The 20797-nt window shown below is 40.4% G+C and overlaps 1 protein-coding gene across 1 annotated transcript in view; it reads left to right on the top strand.

Annotated features, from left to right (window-relative positions):
- Positions 1–3362: 3362 nt before the first annotated feature.
- Positions 3363–20797, top strand: part of bsk (mitogen-activated protein kinase dJNK) — a 493348-nt gene continuing 475913 nt past the window's right edge. The window contains exon 1 of the mRNA XM_067108797.1: positions 3363–3502. The gene's annotated coding sequence lies outside the window, so the exon portion shown is untranslated. The remainder of the gene's footprint in view (positions 3503–20797) is intronic.

Below are 20797 nucleotides of genomic sequence, written 5' to 3'. Positions count from 1 at the left end.
TCATCTTCTTCTTCTTCTTCTTCTTCTTCTTCTTCTTCTTCTTCTTATTATTATTATTATTATTATTATTATTATTATTATTATTATTATTATTATTATTATTATTATTATTATTATTATTATTATTATCATCGGCAGTGGTAGTTAAATTCGAAGAATGCTGCAGATATGTACCAGCACCAAACTGGAAGATGATTTGTGGTAACACATTGCTTTAATATTTTCAGCAAGCAAGGCCTACATGTCCCTAAATCCAGCAGTCGTTAGCTTCCTATCATTTGATTTGATTAACTAAGGTTAGGCCGTGAATACAGTCGTGTACGTATGTATGTATTGTTCATCTTTTGAGCTTTAGGTTATTAGAATGAAGGACGTTCCTCCTGTGAAAAAAATAAACAACCGGGGGGTTCAGAACTCTTCTTTTGGTTTTATGCTCTATGTTGTTTCTTTTATTAATTATAAGCAATGCTGATTTTTAATTTACTGTTGAATGTCAATGTCCTCAGATGTCCCAAGCTTCTGTAGTTACCAATTACTATATCTACTTCTTTCTTACCAGAGGGAAACAATATCATCAATGAAATTAATCTGATTCAGTTTCAATATCTCTTGTTGATGTTATATTTTTCCTGCACACAGTGTCAGGTTTATTTTTTTACGATAACTTCCTCTCTAATTTTGATTCTGCTATTCCGCCTAGACAACTTATTATCGAGTTTCCATTTTTCTCCTGTGTTTGTATGTTTGAATTTAATATTTTCTCCAGCCAATCAATTTGCCTATTTCTATAATGCAGTCCCTCAGGTTTAATCTTTTTAAAATATTTATGAGCTCTGCAAACCTGATCTATGTGGGTCTCAAGAAAGGGAATCATAGTCTGTAACTATATTTGGAGTTAGTAAGCTTTCCAATGACGATCCTTCAATTCTTCATGGTTGGAACCTACTTCTATTCTTGCTAATCTTTTCTTTCGTTCTTCCATCCTTAGTTTTTCAAATATTGGTCTTACACTGCTCGCTGTAAGAATCCTTCCTCTGTTCTATAGCTTAATTGTATTTCCTCGGTTGTACAGGTATAGTATCTCCAGTTCATCTTATTCGCCCTGATATACGATACCGTTGTGCGTGTTCTTTATAATTACTGTTAAAGTTTCCGCCATATCTTAGCCTAGATGCATCACCACACCATTTATACATTTTCTGTCGTTTGTGTTTTTATTCTTTGCCATTTTATAGGGTATTTTTATTGTTTCCGCATATGTTCTGCCTTCTCAGAACAGTTCTAGTTTCTTGCTTCTGAACAGATGTTGATTTGTGTCTTCCCTTTCCTAGCAAAAACTGCAGATTTTATTTCTGTATTTTCTTGAAAACTTGCTTTCCAGCTTATCATATTTAGTTTTCTCTTTATTAGCAGCGTTGCATCCTTTTTTCCTTCAAGTTCATTAAATTATTAGATCTTGGCTCTTCTTTCTGTTAACCTCATATTTTCATTTCATTTCTTTTCGCTCTCAGTGCTTCTTCAATACCCCTTAGTCATTTTCTCTGCTCGGGGTCTTGATTTCCTGTGTTATTCTTTTTTCTTCACTGCTTGGACCTTCCGTCTTAAAAAAAGTTTTCATAGGAACTTTTGCACTTTCTTTAGATCTATTTAACAATTTCTACCAATTTCTCCATTTTTCATTTTTGCTAAGCAGTTTTGCGCCACATAAATGACAATTCTCAGGGAATCGCCTCTTGCTTTAGTGCCACTGTTTTTGCCTCATCCATTTCCTCATTGAATTCATAGTGCTTATTTGCCTGGTTCTGGTCTCTCGTTGCTCTCCCTACGACACCTTGAATGTGGGTGCACTAAGTTACTGATGTATAACTCTAAGTCCTGCAGTCGGCAGAAATTTCATCATCTTCAGTTACCCTCTACCCTGACAGCATTACCTGTTTACAGCTATCTTTTTTCTCCGGTATCTGTCTTATATAGATTGCCACCTCTTTGGTTTTACTGGTTTTCCCAGAAACCGCAGCTCGATGCTACAATTTCAGAATTTTTCTTTTTAACTCCCTATCCCTCCAATCAGCGAACCTCAGGTTGGTCATCTCTATTTTTACCCTTTAATTTCCTTGGCAATCATATCTTTTAGATTTTTTTTTAGCCCTTCCTTTGTATACTGTTCTGTTTCACTTGCATTTTTTATAGCTCCGTCCAACTCTCTTCTTCTTCGTCTTCATCTTCGTCTTCTTCTTCTTTCTTCTTCTTCTTCTTCTTCTTCTTCTTCTTCTTCTTCTTCTTCTTCTTCTTATTATTATTATTATTATTATTATTATTATTATTATTATTATTATTATTATTATTATAACAACTCAAGTAACTAGGCCTATATATGAATAGGAAATGACTCATTAAAACTGAAACATTTATTAACAAGAGACAGATAAATAAGCAAAAATTAGGCAAGGAAGCTATGTGCATGCATCCTCAAGCAGGGAACTTCAACAACCCAAGAGGACGGAAAGCCATGATACAGAGACGAGTATCCTCTTGACAAGAGCTATGCAGCACTCCAAGATAAATCAAGCGCAGAGCTAGGGTTAATGGGAGAACCAACAAAAGAGGCACTATATATTACAGTGGTTGGGTATAAGAAATAAATGAACAGGTAATGCTACCTTTGAAGAAGGCAACTGATGATACTGAACTCTGCGCAGATTGCAACGCTTTGCACGTACACTAGCAGTGTGCCTAATATCAAAGCGGAAAAAAACAACGAAGAATTAGGAAAATGTGGCAATTGGGATGATCTGCCAGGCACCGTGAAATAATAAAATTGATACTTCAGTCAATTGAGCTAAGCATAATTGAAATAAGATAATGTTCAGTGCACCTAAATACTATCAAAATCGGTTTTACTTGATTTGCCTAACCATTCTGTCATTCAATAACTGTGCTGTTTACCGATCTTTTGATATTCAAAATTACTTGAAACCGCTTAGTTTGGCTGGTATAGATTGAGAAGACTATTATCTACAAAATTTTCGGGTCACATAAATCATATTTGCTATAACCATCAATAAAAATTCGTTTCTCGTGAGTTTAATATGCTTTGTTAATTATCGTATGAAACGAAAGACGGGATAATACCGAGGACAGGGGTTGGTTTTAAATCTGGCGGGCTAAGATGCGCGCAGCAGCACCCATAGTGACGTCATAAACACCTTGCTCTCTTACAATCACTCTTTTAGTTTTACTTTTTCAATGATTTTACTACATATATAGAGTAAAAATAGAAGAATTAAGAATGAGACTCTAATTAAAAATCTATGTGTTACAACTTAATAAGATTTGAGTGTTTTTTATTACGAATAAAACTGATAGATAATTATATATCTTATGATTCTGGCAATTATGACTCTTCAGTGTTGAGGCGGCTCAGCTGTTCGTTGGGAAGCCGTCTGCTACGTCAAGTGAATTCAAGTTTATTTACATTCTTACGTCAATCTTTCGACGTCAGGTAAGTGGAGATGGAAAGCGTTTAGGTGTCTAATGAACACGGTGATATAAACGTTGCTTCGAGAGTATGGGATGCCGAGGAAGAAGCAGCAGGCTAAAGTGGTTGGGGAGGCGCAATCGTTCTGCCTGGTTGACCGAGTACTGTACAATCATTTTTCAGTTGTTTTAGGGAAGTTGTTGGCCTCCCCGGGGGGAGGGGGATTTGCAAGGCGCACACAATGCATTTCGGTCACCATTCGGGATGATTTTGCCTTTCGGGTTACCTGTCCGAGATTGGGATGGGATTCGCGGCAGATTTACTCCCCATAGCTCTGTCACCCCTGGCAATGGCGAATTTCGTTAGCTTAGCTTACGGTGGTTGGTGGCCCAGGGGAGGAGGCCTGGTGCCTCTATCTTATCACCATTATCAACTGTTTCACTCTGAGTAGGTAGAGTTCAGGTCGATTGGGTATCCTGGAAAGCCTGATCGAGAAACGGAAGAATACTAACTAAAGATTTCTTTATTATAGGTTGTGCATCTGTGCCTTGGTAGAGCTGCCAAGGCTATGTCAGACTAGTTCTATTGTAGGCTACTTTTAGCCTAGATTAAGCTTGCTAAGGCTCAGGCCTAGACATATGTTGGCTTATTTGTACCTTCAGCATTTTAAAACTATTTGAATTGTTTAGCTCATTAGGCTACTGCTTTTCATTTTCCTTTTAGCCCTAAACCATCAAGTAAGCTAGAGTAAGCCTAGGCCAGCATTAGGCTATAATTATTGCTCAGGCCTACTTCTTAGTTGAAGCCCCTCACGTGGTAGTCTGTCCGTTTTGGTAAACAGGTTGTACTGCAGCACAGTTGTCACATTTTATTAGAATTGAAGTGTGATGCATGTTTTCTCTAAACTAATTTCCTAACATGCTAAATTAATATATCATCAATCCAGGACTAATATTTTTCAAAGGTTTATCATGCATTTGGCATTTTTTTCATGATATTTAGGGTACTACTGATCTTTGTTTCCCCGAATACTATTTCAGTGATGCTAAGATACTTTCATTCCTAGCCAAATAGCCTACTTGAGCCAAATGTGTTTCCTAGTGGTTATTGTATGATTTATGCCCTTCTACGCAGGCCTGTGATTGTTGGTATGCACCACTTATTGTGTTTTCCCCTCTCCCCTATATCCAGCAGTTATGGAGGACCTCGGTGGGAATCTGTGGTATTTGGGTTGGGGGTTGGAAATAAAAAATGAGCATATGACACTGTCAGAATAGTAGGAAATATATAAACTAAAATATAATAAGTCAAAATAATATATAGTTCTTGTATATCAACTGTAACAATCACCAAAAAACTTGATTAAATGGGAAAATATAGCACACAGTTACACATGCATTGTAACCTAACCTAACCTAACCTAATGTAGGGCACTGGATCCTTAGGCATGAAGGGGGATGGTGGGAATTGACAAAAATGCAGCAAGAACCCCAGAATAAAATACACAAGGACGTATCCCAGCCTAATGTACGACAGGCTGAGCTTTGCTTCCCAGAACTTTAAACCTGCGTTTAAAAGCCAGCAGTGGGAATGTAGTGGAGGATGCATCTTAACCAATTCTAACTGGGGATGCTGTCTTACCTGGTTAGGGATCCCCTGCTCCCCTGGTCTACTTTGTTTTTATTACTTACTGGATTTTAGTAACATAATGAGTAAAATAGGCATTCTCCTCAGCTTTACTTGGTATTTACAGAAATTGTACTTCCCACAAATTTTAGTTTTAACAACTATTTTAGATTTCTGTAAGTATACATGAAGACTGATGGGTCTCACTATTAAAACTTTAATTATGAGTTATAACAGGGAATTCATTCTGAAGTTCGTTAAGATTTCTTTATCAACTGTTATATTGATAAAATCATCCCCTCATATTTTATTCATTAACTCACAAAAATGTTCTGCCCAGATTGTATTTCTTTTTCTTATGTTATTATTGACCCTTTCCTCATTTTGAGTTATTTTCTTCCATTTTTTCTTTTAATCTATTGATTTTTCATCAGTAATTCTACAGGAACCCCTACAATAAATGTCAGTCCCTGAATTCATCAGCTTGTTTGTCCAAATATTCTCTGTCTCTTCTTGGTCTTCGTTTAACTTCACCATCTAGGTTTGAGTGCTCAACATGTTCTGCTCTGCATTCTTCACATTCTTGAAATTTAGCTATGTGTGCATCTTGCTTTTGTGTATTTTTATTGTGTTCAAGGTCTCATCTGATGTTCATAGTTTCTTTCTTGTTAATCCATGTACCCAAATGTTGGCCTACTTCTTTTACAACAGACTGATATGCATTTGATAAACTTGATCAGCACTCATTGCTTGTGTGCTCCCCCTCAGATATGGTCTTTAGAACTGCAGATCTGTTTTGACTTTCAACTGCAAAAGCCTGTCAGTGTGCATCCTCTTGAAGCTTACTTGTAGTAAACGTAGATCCTCTCTCAGCTTTTTTGTTGGGTGCATTTAATTTGAACTTTAGTGTGGAAATTATCAATGCTGACATCTGCTCCTCCTTGCTCCTAACTCTTCTCAGTGCTCTTTTTCTCTTGATGACTGGCTGTGTGATATATGTGGTTCTGTAACTGCTGTTTGGAGATATCCAAGAGTATGGATGGTCTTTTGTAATTTATCTCCAATTACCAAATTATTTGCAGCACAAAAACTAATAAATTGCGCCAGTTTTTGTTTGTAGACTCTTTCAGACCTTCTTTGCTCACTACATTCTCCATCCCTTCATGGTTCCTACCCACAAAGCATTCATTTTAGCAAGTTTCCATATCTCTCTGGTATTTCATATGTAACATATTGTAGTTCTGTACAGTGTTTAGAGATCATATTCTATTTATTCAGAAAATTAATTTATTGATGCAAAATACACTATAATTTTTGCACTGTTCTGATTTATATTGTACCATGACAGTAAACTCCCCATATTCGCGTTCTCACGATTTGCGGACTCATGTATTCGTGGGTTTCTCTGTGGAACGTATCTACCCATTATTCGTGGAAAATGCGCCCATTCGCAGAATTTTTCACAGAGAAATATTCAGTAATTACTGTATTTTCATATCATTTTCATGACTAAATGCACTTTTTGTGACAAAACTATTAAAATACTCAGGTGTAAGCATCTTTAGAGGGTTTTTCTTGTGTTTAAAACTATCAAAATAGGCAGTTCCAAGTGTTTTTAGAGGGGTTTTAAGTATTTGTGGATTTTAGCTATTGGCCGGGGAGGGGTTGTGGTACACATCCCCACGAATACATGGGGTTTACTGTAGTAGTGTAATTCTTTCCTTTTAGTCAGTGTCTTTTTGCATTCAGTATTAAGAATATTTATACTTTTCTTCCAATTACATCTGCTCTTCTGGATAAAAAGTGCACTTTAATCCCATCTGATCTCTCTGTCTCTGAATGGAAATCAATAATAAAGATACTTAGTGGGTGGGAAACACAAGGCTGTGATGTTGTGAGTAAGGTACAAGTAAGATATGGAGGTCTACAGCTTACTAATTTATTTACAAACCTTTCACGCAGGTCGATAGCTCGTGTGAGCCGCAAAGTAGTCCGAACCTCTTGACAGATCGAGGAAGGGATTAAATATGGCACATGTGTTTCTTCACAGACATAAATTTACATATGAGACATAAATTTACATATGGATAGATACAAGACATCTGATTTACAGTTATACATACATTAGTGGAAAGCTTGCATAGCAACTTACAGAATGATGATAATACGTGAAAGGTGACGTCACAATAACAATGATTGAGATATCTGCATAAAAGATGTGTGAGAGAATTTGTGTTTCTCTGGACCGCATGGTTTTTCCTCTTGCAGTACTCGTTGCAGAAGAAAGCGGAGAAAACAGATTTTGATTTTAGGTCTGCCACATGGGGCTACCCCCTGGGAGAGAGGCCTAGGTATGTGGGCCAGTGTCTGGTATGAATGCAGGTTTCAACTGGTTGATTGAAACCCACGTTGTCCTCCTGTCTACAGGCAGTCCCGGTTAACGGCGATCCGGTTTATGGCGCTAGTCTAGCGACAAAAAATCGGCAATTTTCAGCGCTGAAAATTGTCGATTTCTGCTTATCGGCGCCGATAATTGGGTATTGGCGCCAGTAACCAAAAATCGGCGCTTTTGGCGCTGATAAGCCCCAAAAATCGCCGAATAAGCTCCAAAACTTGCCAATTTTTCAGCGGCAATTTTTGGTTATTATCACACCCTCAGAAATGGGACCCCGCCAATAACTGTGGACTGCCTGTATTGTCATCTGGTGGACCTTTGGTTGTCTCTGGAGTGTGCAGTGTGGTCGAGTAGATTGGGGAGAGTCGGGTTTTGTGTGCGTCAACCCTGATGAACACTTATTGCATGTTTTGTAAATCTTCGGGGACATACACTTATTGCATGTTCTGTAAATCTTTGGGGACGTGCACATTTCTGTTTGCTTGGTAGGTTCTCTTGGTCGCTATTATTTTTTCTGTCTTTTTTCAGGTGTCAGATGGCGATGTTGGGTTTGTCCTTTCTTGGAAGATGTCTGCTGATGGACGTTGTTCCACTGTTGACTGACAGGTCACTCCATGTGAGGGCGGGGTTGATCCACTGCAGTTGCTGCAGGCCCTCATCGTCCTTCTGCGCCTCCGCTATCTTGGGATAGGCTATCCTGAGTTGGATGGTGTTGGCACAGTTTCTTGATAGGTTGTCCACCACGGTGTTCGCTGAACCCTTCAGGTACTTTATGATGCAGGAGTGCTTGGCTGTCTCTTGACAGGTGCCAGTGTTGTCACGCTGACCAGTGGTTGTTGGTCCGTCTGCACCACGAACTCTTGTCAGATGTTGAATACTTCTGCTTTGCTACAGTTAGCATTTTGCTGTAGAAGGCCAGCTGGCAATGACCATCATCAGCGTCCTGCTCAAGTACGGCGCCCATCGCTGTATTGCTTGTGTCAGTTGTCAAAGTGAGGGACCCATGGAGTAAAGGAAATATTAGTGTTGTTGCAGAGGTTATTGCTTCTTTCGTTAAAATACAGGCAGTCCCCGGTTAACGGCGGGCTCGGTTAACAGCGATTCGGTTTTATGGGGCTTGTCTAGCTACGAAAATCGGCAATTTTCGGCGCCGAAAATCACCGATTTCCGCTTATCTTCGCTGATACATACCTAACAGAGGCGCCAAGAACCAAAAATCGGTGGTTTTCAGCGCCGATAACCCCCGAAAATCGCCGGAAAAGCACCGAAATCGCTGATTTTCGGTTATCATCACACCCTCAGAAACGGAACCCCGCCGATAACTGGTGACTGCCTGTAAATGCTTTGTCTTGACTTTCTCCCCAGTGTAATTTCTTTTTATTTCCTTTAAGGCAATCATATATGGGGCTCGTTATTTTTGCAGTGTTTGGTATAAATTGTTGGTAATGATTTATTAAACATGAAAATTCTTGCAAAGATTTCACTTCCGTTGGTTTGGGAAAGTCTGTTATTGCTTTCGCTTTCTCTGGCAGAGGTTTAATTCCTTCTGGACTCACTTGGTGCCCCAGAAACTCCATTGTTTTCTTTGCCCATTCGCACTTGTCTTCCCTCACACAATTAGTCTGTTTTCTTTCAGTTTTTGTAGCACTATTTCCATATTTTTGAAGTGTTGTTTTAAATTTGGGCTGAAGATCTGTATGTCATTGACATATATCATACAGAATGGAAGGTCCCCGAACAGTGTGTCCATCAATCTTTGGAATGTTGCCCCTGAGTTACGGAGGCCAAAACAGCTGTAGTTGAATGTGTAGCTACTGAATGGGGCGATGATTGCGGTGTTCTCGTTATCTTCTTTTGATACCGGGACTTGGAAATACCCTTTTAGCAGATCAATTTTTGTGAATATTCATGCTCCGTTCATTTGATTTGTTGTGTCTACCATATTTGGTAGAGGGTATCTGTGGTTTGGTTTTCACATTCAGCTGTCGGTAATCTCTGCAAGGGCACCATGTTCCATCTGACTTCAGTACCATATGTAGGGGTGACACCCATGGACTGGAGGCTTTCACGCTTCTTCCATCTCTTTGAACAACACCTTTTTTGCGTAGGTGAGTTTATCTGGGGCCAGCCATCTGAATCGCAAGTGGATTCAGTCTCTTATGTGGTGCTGAATGGTGTTTTGCTGGTTTTGTTAGGTTGTACTTCAGGTCGTCTTTGAATATATCTTCGTATTCTTGTATTATTTTTCATCTCTTTCAGTAGGATGTCGGGTGTGAGGGGTATATTTTTTCTTCTCGTTGACTTGATGCTTTCATTGTTGTAGGCTATATCCGCTTGGCTTTTGGGGAGGTGATTTCTGTGTTGTTCTTGGGATCAGCTGTTTAGCTGCTATGTTGGCTAGTAGGTTGTGCGCTGTTAGGAAATCTGCTCCTAACAATGCCATCATCACGTCTGCTATGATAAACGACCAGTTGTATTCTTTCCCATTGAAAGCAGTTTTCATCTCTCATATTCTGTACATTTTCAGTGGTGCCCTGCTGGCCATTAATACTTGGATGTTGGGGGTGGGGGCGGGAGCAGGGTTGAATCTTTCGTTCAGGCTGGCTGGGATGAATGATCTGCATGCTCTGGTGTCAAATAAGAACCCCATGTCAGATCTTTCATCTTTGAGGAAGAAGCACGTTTGTCCTTTTCTTTCATATCTGGAAGAAAGACAGCGGTGAGCAGGCACTATTTCTATTAAGAGACAACCTATCTACTCACCGCTGATGGTAGTATGACTGGGTCGTGTCTGCGACCCTACAACATTTTTTTTTAGAATAGGCAACCCTTATCATATTTTCTAGCCTTGTATCTGAACCTCCAGTGGAAAAAACATATGCCCTCTGGAGGTTCTTGTTTCTTCTGTTTAGGCTTCTCTTTGTAGTCCTGTCTTCAGGGTGGAAAAAATTTTCCGCACAAAGAAATAACCAAAGTGACGCGGAAAGCAGACGCCGTCCTCAAATACCTGCTGGATGACGTCTTTGAGCAGATAGCAGGATGGCTCGAGGAACTGGAATCCCCTATTACCTAAAACATACTGAAGGATCACCTGAACTCATCCTTCAGTATACCACCCGCCCAGAAAGCCAAGAAGTTCCTCATCCACGTGGGGTCCCCGACAGGAGACAAGTGGCCATGACACATGCACAAGCAACTGCGGTGGCTCATCACGCTGATCCCCCCAAAGGGCGACCAACACAAGTCAACCTTGGACCTCGTGAGGGAGGTACTCATCACAAAACTACCCTGCCAGACAGTAGAAGCCATGCTGAAAGCCTCTACTATGCCCTCAGAAGAGGTCTTGGTAATGGTCAATGAAATTCATATGGCCCACAAGGCAGAAGACTCCTCACATCCAGCAGCAACAGTAGCAGCACTACATAGGACCGCGCAGAATTCAGACAGAATCAGACAGCGATCCAGATGAGCCAGCTGCCCCCATATACCAAAGACGCTTCCCCAGAATTCAGACAATCAGACAGCGATCCAGATGGGGCAGCTGGCTCATCTGGATCGCTGTCTGATTCTGTCTGAATTCTGCGCGGTCCTATGTAGTGCTGCTACTGTTGCTGCTGGCTGTGAGGAGTCTTCTGCTTTGTGGGTCATATGAATTTCATTGACCATTACCAAGAACTCTTCTGAGGGCATGGTGGAGGCTTTGAGCATGGCTGCTACTGTCTGGCAGGGTAGTTTTGTGATGAGTAACTCCCTCACGAGGTCCAAGGTTGACTTGTGTTGGTCGTCTCCTTTGTGGGGGGGGCAGTGTGATGAGCCGCCGCAGTTGCTTGTGCACGTGTGATGGCCACTTGTCTCCTGTCGGGGCCCTCACGTGGTTGAGGAACTTCTTGGCTTTCTGGGCGGGTGGTATACTGAAGGATGAGTTCAGGTGATCCTTCAGCATGTTTTAGGTGATAGGGGATTCCAGTTCCTCGAGCCATCCTGATATCTGCTCAAAGACGTCATCCAGCAGGTATTTGAGGATGGTGTCTGCTTTCCGTGTCGCCGTGGTTATTTCTTTGTGCGGAAAATTTTTTCCACCCTGAAGAACCATGCCTCAGGTTGTTGGGCATGAAGGGCGGTAGGCATATAGAGGCGGCTTCGAGGTTTTTGCTGATGGTGTTGGGGTGGCTGCTGGTGGCTTGGTCAGGCAGCTCTCTGGTGGTCACCATTGTGAGTGAAGTATGAGTAAGATATGGAGGTCTACAGCTTACTAATTTATTTACAAAACTTTCTCATGTGCTCATGTGAGCCGCAAAGTAGTCCCAACCTCTGGACAGATCGAGGAAGGGATTAAATTCAAGCATCTGTGTCTCCTCACAGACATAAATTTACATGTGGATGGATACAAGACATCTGATTGACAATTATACATACATTAGTGGAAAGCTGGCATAAGAACATACAGAATGATGATAATACATAAAAGATGACAGTAATGGTGACTGAGATATCTGCATAAAAGGTGTGCGAGAGAATTTGTGTTTCTCTGGACCACATGGTTTTTCCTCCTGCGTTACCCATTGTGGGAGAAGCAGATTTTGATTGTAGGCCTGCCACATGAGCGCTACAAGGGCATCTCAGCAGAAATGAATTTGGAACATCTTGTTTACAAATGAGACTGTTGCAAATGAGGAATCATAGCCAGATGATTGGGAATTGGAAGGTATATAAAGGCACCGAAAAAGGTGATTTGACTGAATGTAGAGTCATTGCTCTTCATGTCAAGTGTAATTAACACTTTCGCATCTGTATAGTTTGAGTGCCTCGCCTACCTGAGACCCAAGGTGTCTGGGAGCGCTCGACAGTGCAAAAAATAATTATTTTGAAAATTCAGCAAAAATAGAAATGTTATGCCAACAACGTTCATTTTGCTGTCATTTTTTTCTCAATGTGTATATTTTTTGGTGGAATAGTCAGAATAAGAGTCCCAGCCCTCTAAACACGAAAAAATGTGAGTTATTTAACAAAAAAAAAATCTTTACTTATTTTTATATTTTCGTTTGTAACCCAAAACCTATGAAAGTCAGGCGAATTAATTTTTTTTATGAGAAAGCCAACAAAATTCTCCAAATATCGATATATAAAATAATGAAAAACAAATAAATACAGTTGGTGAAAAAATTGGTAGAAAAGAGGGTAAGAAACAGCACGCTGCCCTGCGTACGGTGAGAATTATGGCTAGAAATTTTTTTTTTTTTTTTGAAGAGCCCTATCTTGGTTATTTTTCATAGAAATTACTTTGTAAATATAGGAAAATGTAGAGGAAAGGTTGAGGAATAAAGTGAGAGTCAAGAAAAATTGCTTTGGCAATGGCAACAGTTTCATTTTGATGTTATAAGTTGATAAAAAAAAATGCTACCTTTGTCAACATTATCGTTCGTAGCTCAAAAACTATAACAGTTAGGCGAATTAATTATTTTTTATGAGAACCAGCAAAATTCTCTAAATATCGACATATAAAAGAATGAAAAACGAATTAGTCCAGTTGGTGAAAAAATTGATAGAAAACAGGGTAAGAAACAGAGCGCGCTGCCTGGCATATGGTGAGAATTATCGCTAGAAATTTTTTTTGAAGAGCTCTAGCTCGGATATTTTTCATAGAAATTACTTTGTAAATATACGAAAATGTAGAGGAAAGGTTGAGGAATAAAGTGAGAGTCAAGAAAAATGGCTTTGGTAACGGCAACAGTTTCATTTTGATGTTATAAGTTGATCGAAACGAAAAAAAATGTTACCATTGTCAACATTATCGTTCGTAGCTAAAAAGCTATAACAGTTAGGCGAATTAATTATTTTTTATGAGAAAGCCAACAAAATTCTCTAAATATCGATATATATAATACTGAAAAATGAGATTCGGAGCCCTGCCTAAAATCCAGACGTCTCTTATGTGATGCACTAACGCGTTTTCCGCTAGTTTTACTGTAAAAACTTTGTGAATGTGTGTTGGAAATTGTTCTCTATTGACGTCATTGTATGTAAACAAACACGTGTTTACCGTAGCTCGCACGCATGGTCTCTGACAGAGAAGTGTGGCCCGCCAGGCCTGTGTGGGTGGGATCAGCTGATGTCATTGTGAGAATTTTACTACGCCAGGGATTTGCGCATGCGCGGTACAGGAACTAAAAAAATTATAGAAAAAGAGGGTACGAAACAGAGTGTTTCCAATAATGTAATCCCACATATTTTATAAAAAATGTAAGATACGAGAGAGAAGCGTGGGTAGGATCAGCTGATTTCATTGTGAGAAATTTACTATGCCAGGGGTTTGTGCATGCACAGTATAGGAACTGCTTGGCTGGCGTATTGATGCCTGAGTTACACGGTCCAAGGTATGCTCTAGCCTATGGAAACCACTAACTGTCCGAAAAAAAAATTTTACTCCTAACACACGTACAAAAAATTTCGCTAAATTTTACGTAGCAGTATGTCAGTCGGGTAGGAAGGGGAGTAGGGTAATTTTACGTACCACTACGTCAATTGGGTATGAAAGTGTTAAAATATTCAACATGCTTACTCTCAGTAATCTGGAGAAAGAAATTGATAGATTACTTACAGTTCAACAATAAATGGTAAGAGTTTTACCAAAAAAATATTTGTGCATCAGTGTTTGGAATTAGAAAATCTTTTGATGGCATATGGTAATTACGGAAAGCATTTGACAGTGTCTACCAACCAGTGCTATGGAAGGTCTTGTATCACTGTGGCGTTGTGATTAGAAAAGTAAAGCTAATTGAAATTATCCGTGGGCGAGTAGAAGTGAAGTTAATGTTGATAGTCTTTTCAAGTGAAATTGTAGTGAATAGCGGTATGCTGCAGGGGAATGTTATTTCACCTTTTGCTGATTTGCCCTTCTCATAGATTTTATTATTATAAAGAAAGTGGAAATGGAAGATAAAGTTTAGGTAGGAGTAATGATAGAAAGTTGGCAGATTGAGAAAATGCAGATGATGCTGTTTTAATCAGTAAAACTCCAGCATGTTGACAAAGCTTGTTTAGTAGACATTCCTTTGATTGAACCAAGAAACTTGCAAAATTCTGAACAAAATTGGTATTGCACTTAATGGCATTCATGAAAATATCTATGCATTATTTCACTGAAATTCATCTTAGTTTTATAGTTAGCCTATGGAGAATTTTGTAACTTTGTCCCCCCAAAATTAAACATATGATATCTATAAGATAAAGATACAGTATTTTGTTCATTACTGTATTGTACATAATTCTGTGAATAGTCAGCTGATTATGTTAGATATTGGTAAAGTTTATGGTCAGCAATACACAGGACATTTTTAGGACATGGGGTTTGGAAGGTCATGTTATTTATGAATTTTTTATTTTCATGTGGGATTAACACTCCCTAACCCGATTATCAAATGACAACTGTGCAATGAATTTTGATAATTCCTATATTAGGATAGAAAGTCCCTTGCAAATATCACTGTTGACAATTTAACTTCTTACCAAAGACTTAAACAAGGTCATAGCTTCATTGAAAGTGCTTGTTGTCTCACAAAACCACGTGTGATAACGTCTCATTGTAGGAAACAGAGCAGAAATATGTAAGAATTCCATAAAAAGGAATAGAAAAGAGGAGTTTAGAGGGTGCTGTTACTCACTGTCAACTTCTTCTTCTTCTTCTTCTTCTTTTAACGTGCTTTTTCCCCATTTTTGTATGGGGTAAGCCGCCTTCTTTGAAGGACTTTTTGATTTGGCTTTGGGGTAGACCTGTGGTCTTGGTCGGCTGCCCTGCCTGAAACTCCCACCTTATGTTTCATGTATCATACCACCCAACGCCCTTTCTTCCCAGCAGCGAATTATTGGGTGGGTATGGCGAGAGTTCGAGACGTGTGAGATGTTTGTTATGTTTTTAGAAGGTGTTGTAGTGGCTTTGTTTCGTGTTTATTTAGTCTGTAACATCCATTTGCTTTTTAAGCAAACCTATCCGTTGATTACATATATAATCCCGGGATGTCTACGGATAGCAAAGTGTCTGCCTCTGATCAGTCGGCTGCGGTTTGAACCCGCGCCACAGACCTCTGAAAGTCCGAAGCTGCTGCTGTAACCGACTGAGCCATCGAGGCTCTTCTGTTACTCACTGTCAACACTTACCCTATATCTCTAAACTCCCACCTTCACTGACACCAACTTTCCCACAATTCCAAGGCTTATTTGTTCCTGTGGGAACAAAATCTATTGACTTTTATGTTGGAACATTCCTCAGCACGAGCTGGAGTTGACCACTGAAACCTATTAACCAGGTTGCTAACCATGGTAGGAGGTAGAACTGGTGAACCTCGTTGGCCACTGTCATTGAGGACATCTCACTATGTTCCTGCTGGCTGCCAAGTTGGAACTCTTTGTGTATGTGTCAGATTTCATGGGTAAGAGAACTGAACAACAGAGATATGAGAGGCATGAGCGAGTTTACTTGTGTTTCATGTCTGCCTGTTTTGTGGACCCACATCATTATTGCTCCATTTGTAGGGGTTGAGCCTATAATCCTGTCCTTTGCTGTGAGGAGTGTGTGAGATGGTCTCCTTTGCAGGGGAAAAGGTCTGGGAGTTAGATGAAGAAGGCCAAGAGGCTTTTTCCAGTGTTGTCAGGAGGGATTAACAAACCCCCCCTTCCCTTGGGTGACCTTCAGATGCTTTCTCCTAGTGAGAAGTCAGGTGTGCTTTGCTGGGCTCTCCCCAGGTTAGACCCCAGCTTGTGTGCATGCCTTATCATCACCTACCCCTGCAACGTTGTCTGCTCTGGGGATAATATTGTTGACTGAGCACCTTCAGAATATGTGGCCTTCCCCTGGTGTTCTGGGAGCCTATCTTAGACAAGAGCAAAGAGGGGTTAAGAGGTGCAGGTGCTTTCCTTTTTCTTCCTCGTTGTCAAACTTCCTTTTCCTTCCCCTTGTCTTCCTCTCCCTCTTCTTCTTGTAGGCTTCAAGTGAGTGCCTTCTCCCTTCTAGGGGCAGCTATGTTGGCTGTTATCTGTGGGAGTTGCATCTGCCTTGGGCAAGGTCAGTGGTTGGGGGGGAGTTCCTGGATGTGCTCAGTACCCCTGTGTCTTCCATTGTCTTCTGGGACAAGGGGATTTCCTGTGAGGGTGCTGGTGTCAAGAGGAAAGGCATTGACTTTCCTCTAACATCTGAGTGTCAGTGTGCAGACTTCTTTATAATGAACTGGATATGGTTTTTTCCTTCTTGAGACAAATCTTGTTGAGTTCTGGGGTGGCCTTGCCTTGTGTGTCTAGTGTTGGGAGGAATTCTTTTTCAGCTAAACCAAGACAAGTTGCCCAGATTTCTTTCTGCATATAGGAAGGGCAGGGAACCTTCCAAGCAATTTTTCTCCACACCCCCAGTCTGGGCGAAGAAGGGAGGTAAGAGGAAGAAGGGTGGAGGATGCTGAGGTTGGCAGTCCCCATCTCGAACTGCCATAAGTATGAGGATTCTGTCATATCATTTGGCAATGAGGCAGAGACAGAGGGTGTATTCCTGGGTAGTATGTGTCCATCAAGATGGATATAGAACAGTGTTGCCTCCCCTATCTCAAGTATTGGTACTGATTCTGACTTACCCTCCAGGATTCCAAAAGGCTGTGTCCCTGTCAGCAGAGGTGGAAGGGATATTGGAAAAAAATGCACTGGAAGTCTTAAAAAGACGATGACCAGTCTCAGCCAGCAGCTGGAGGACTGTCAGCTATCTATCTGTGCTGAATGACTTTGTCCTTCGAGCTCTGTTTGAGATGGGAACATCTCAGTTTGAATTGGATTTCACCGTAGGCAGCTTTATACTTTCTTTGGATCTGAAGGATGCATACTTCCAGATGCCTGTCTGTCATTCCCCCAGGAAGTACTGTACCTCTACTTTGTCTGCTGTATATGCTTACTGCATTACGTGAACGGCTGGCTAGTTCAGCCATCCTCAGACTGTAGTTTCTCAGAACAGAGACTGCCTACTCCCTTATTGCCATGATCTCGGGATCATGATAATATGGGAGAAGTCAGATCTCATAACCAAACAGTAGGCAAAGTACCTGGGCATGCATATGGACACAGCAGCAGGAAGAATCTTTATTTTGAACTTATCAGGCTCAGGAAGGTTGAAGTGCAGTTACTTGCTCGACAGGAATGACCAGCTTTACTTTTGCAGGTAATCCTTATCCACCAGTCATCCTTAAAGTTGCTTATTCAGCATGGCTGGCTCTATCTGGCAGCACTGTTTAGCACCAAGTAATCCTTCCTCTCATCTCTTGCTTTTGAGTGGGGAGATCAGATGATCTCACATGGTGGCTGGGTGACAGGAACCTCCTCCTCCTCATAGGAGCCCCCTAAACTCCATCTCCAGGGATGCTTCTGTTTGCAGATGCATCAAAGGAGGGTTGGGAGACACACCTGAGTGGCATGATTGTTTCAGGTGTGTGGGCAGAGGCTGAAACTCATATTTACATCAGTGTTTTGGAAATCAAATAGCTTTGCTAGCCCTACAAGCATTTTAAGTGCGAGATGGTTCACCTGGTAATGCTAATGAGTGACAACAGGACTGTAGTGACATGAGTCAAGGAGCAGGGATGGATGATATTCTTTCACGTTGCAAGCAAAAGGAATGTGGTGGCTGATCAACTCAGCCACCCTGGTTAGGTATTAGGGGAGGATTTGTCTCATTGTTGTGTGATGGAAAAGCTGTTCTTGATTTGAGGAACACCTATAGCCTAATTGACCATTTTGCTACATGGCTAAACATGAAGCTCCCGGTGTCCTGCTTTCCTGTGCCAGATCCCTGGCTGGTGAAGGAAGATGCATGCCTTCCAGTACTTGTGGGGCAATCAGGAGGTGTGCTCCTTTCTGCTTTTGTCTGATCCACCATGTGATCAGTTGAGTATTGATCACTACAGCACTCAAAGTGACCTTTGTGTCTCCTCCATGGTCCCTTGCTGAATAGTTTCTCTGATCTGCTTGGTTGAGGTGTCCAGAGAGATTCCCTTCCATAGCCCACTCTCATATGTCAACCATATGTTCAGAGGTAGCAAAAACTCAGAACCTGTCCGTTTCTGGCAACAAAAGAGCTTTGTGATTCTTTCCCTCCTGGAGTTATGGTAACAACCCAGGCAAGAGGCTTCTATGCCTGGTAAGAGCCATAAGGTACAGTATAAGAATATCCTGACTTCTCAGCCCAGAGTTAGTGGCTTTTTGTAAATTCTAGCTAGGATAAAAGGTGTTTAGGAACACCAATTTTTTATGGCTTTATGAAGTAATCAAACAAGTTTATTACTTCTCTGGTGAGGTTGAAAGTCATATACAATATTTGGGATGAGAGCTCATGAAGTGATGGGTGTGGGACCATCCCTGGCATTTCAGAGTAGGTTTTTGGTAGAACAGGTTATGAGGGAAGGTGTATGGAATCGTCAGAAGTCCTCTGCTTCATTCTGTTAGAATGATGTCACCCACAAGTCCCTGGACACCTCGGAATAGCAGCATTCAGTAATTGAGCACCCAGTCTTAGAGCTTTGGCGATTATGATGTGACGTCCTCTGCTCTCCCTTTTAACAAAGGTGAGAGGGGTGTATAGCTATAGCTTACCCTGACCTCATCAATCATATTGGCCAGATTTAGCTACTTCCAACTTGTCACCTTATGTAGGGTCATACTTTGTCAGATACTATACTGTGGTGTCCTTTTCAAGTGAGAACTCAGACACATCTCAGTTGGGCTCAGGGATCTATTGCTCTGTCATTCCTATGCTAGACTGAATAGAAATGACAGGAGTCACTATTCCCGTGCTCACAATTGTGGCTGGGAATGTGACATTTCCAGATGGAGATTTAGTTTGTCAGTCAGTTGAGAGACATCATCCCATATAAGGAGTGAGTCTCATACATAAAAGGTGATGGTTTGTATTCCTGTAGGAACAAGTAAATTTTTTTAGTACATTAATTTTTATTTTTCATTGTTTTATCACATTCCCTCCTCAGCCACCCACGCTTGGTGACAGTAGGTGAGTGTTTCCCTTCTCAGAGTAGGAGAGTGCTAGCAAATTCCAGTGACTGTTTCCAGCTCATACTGAGGAATACTCCTTGTTAAAAGGCTCTAGTTTGTATACCTAGGTAAAATAAAAATTACCTAAATTTTTATACCATCTTCTTGTTAAATGAATATGTAGATGAGGATGGTAAAGATAAAGATAATGAAGTACAAGATTATTTTGATAAAGATAAAGGAGCCCTGCAAAATGTATTTGTTCTCATCAGCCAAGAATGAAGACAAGAGCATTTAACCCAAGCACATGTATGCATGTTTCAGAAAATACAGTGTGAATTTTATACAAGGTGGATTTGAAACTGAATTAATAAGCAGATGTAAGATGAAGAGAAGTGGACTCCACCTGTATACTGTACAAGGAAGTTGATTGCTCATATACCATTCCTTTTTAGAATATAGAAATAAGCTTGGGATGATTGCAAACACTTGGGTTTTCATTGAAGAACAGATGTAAGTAGTTTCAGCATCTGAAATATTTACAGGTGCATGAAGAAAGGAATGTTAATTTTGAAAGCAAGCAAGAAAATCCAAATGTTACATAACTGTTCCTAAATGAGATTGGTACAGTATTTTGATCACTGACATCTCAAAGATGCCACATCAGTGGAGAAAGCCTTTGGTAACTACAGTATCCCCTCAAGTCATAGCAATATTCTGCTTCTTGGAGAGGCAGGGGGTGACCAAGGGGCTGAAAACTGAAGGTACATTTTATGTCAGTGTAACATCAGAACATGATTCTAAGAAAGGAACAAAGCAAGTAACATGGCTTGTCATGCTGAATTGTTGGAAATTAAGTTTGGATCCACTGATCACTTATTGACATGGCTAGGGTCCGAAGACCAGATTAATGGCATAATGAAAAATCAACATTACTAGAAACTTAGTCTAAGACAAAGTTTACTCTGGATTACCTTAATAAATTTCTTTGAGCCTTCATGGTATGGACTTTGTTTATAACATATATTACTGTAATCGATTCTGTTGTAAAGGTTTTTAAAATGTTCACCTCTAATAGCAATCCCAGTCATTCAAACATAGGATAACCTAACATAACTCTGCTGAATCTATATGAATGTTTTGGTGTCTGTATATTGCACAAGGATTTCATATTGAACTACATGGATTCCTTCCTGGCACAGTGTTCACAATTCCTATACTTTAAAGCTAGTGTTTAACAGACCTTTGTTGTAAGCCTTTATGTAGGACTTTTCTTATCATATTAT

This window comes from Macrobrachium rosenbergii, chromosome 9, assembly GCF_040412425.1.
Source record: "Macrobrachium rosenbergii isolate ZJJX-2024 chromosome 9, ASM4041242v1, whole genome shotgun sequence".
In the NCBI taxonomy this organism is placed as follows: Eukaryota; Metazoa; Arthropoda; class Malacostraca; order Decapoda; family Palaemonidae; genus Macrobrachium; species Macrobrachium rosenbergii.
This window is presented reverse-complemented; position numbering and strand designations above follow the sequence as displayed.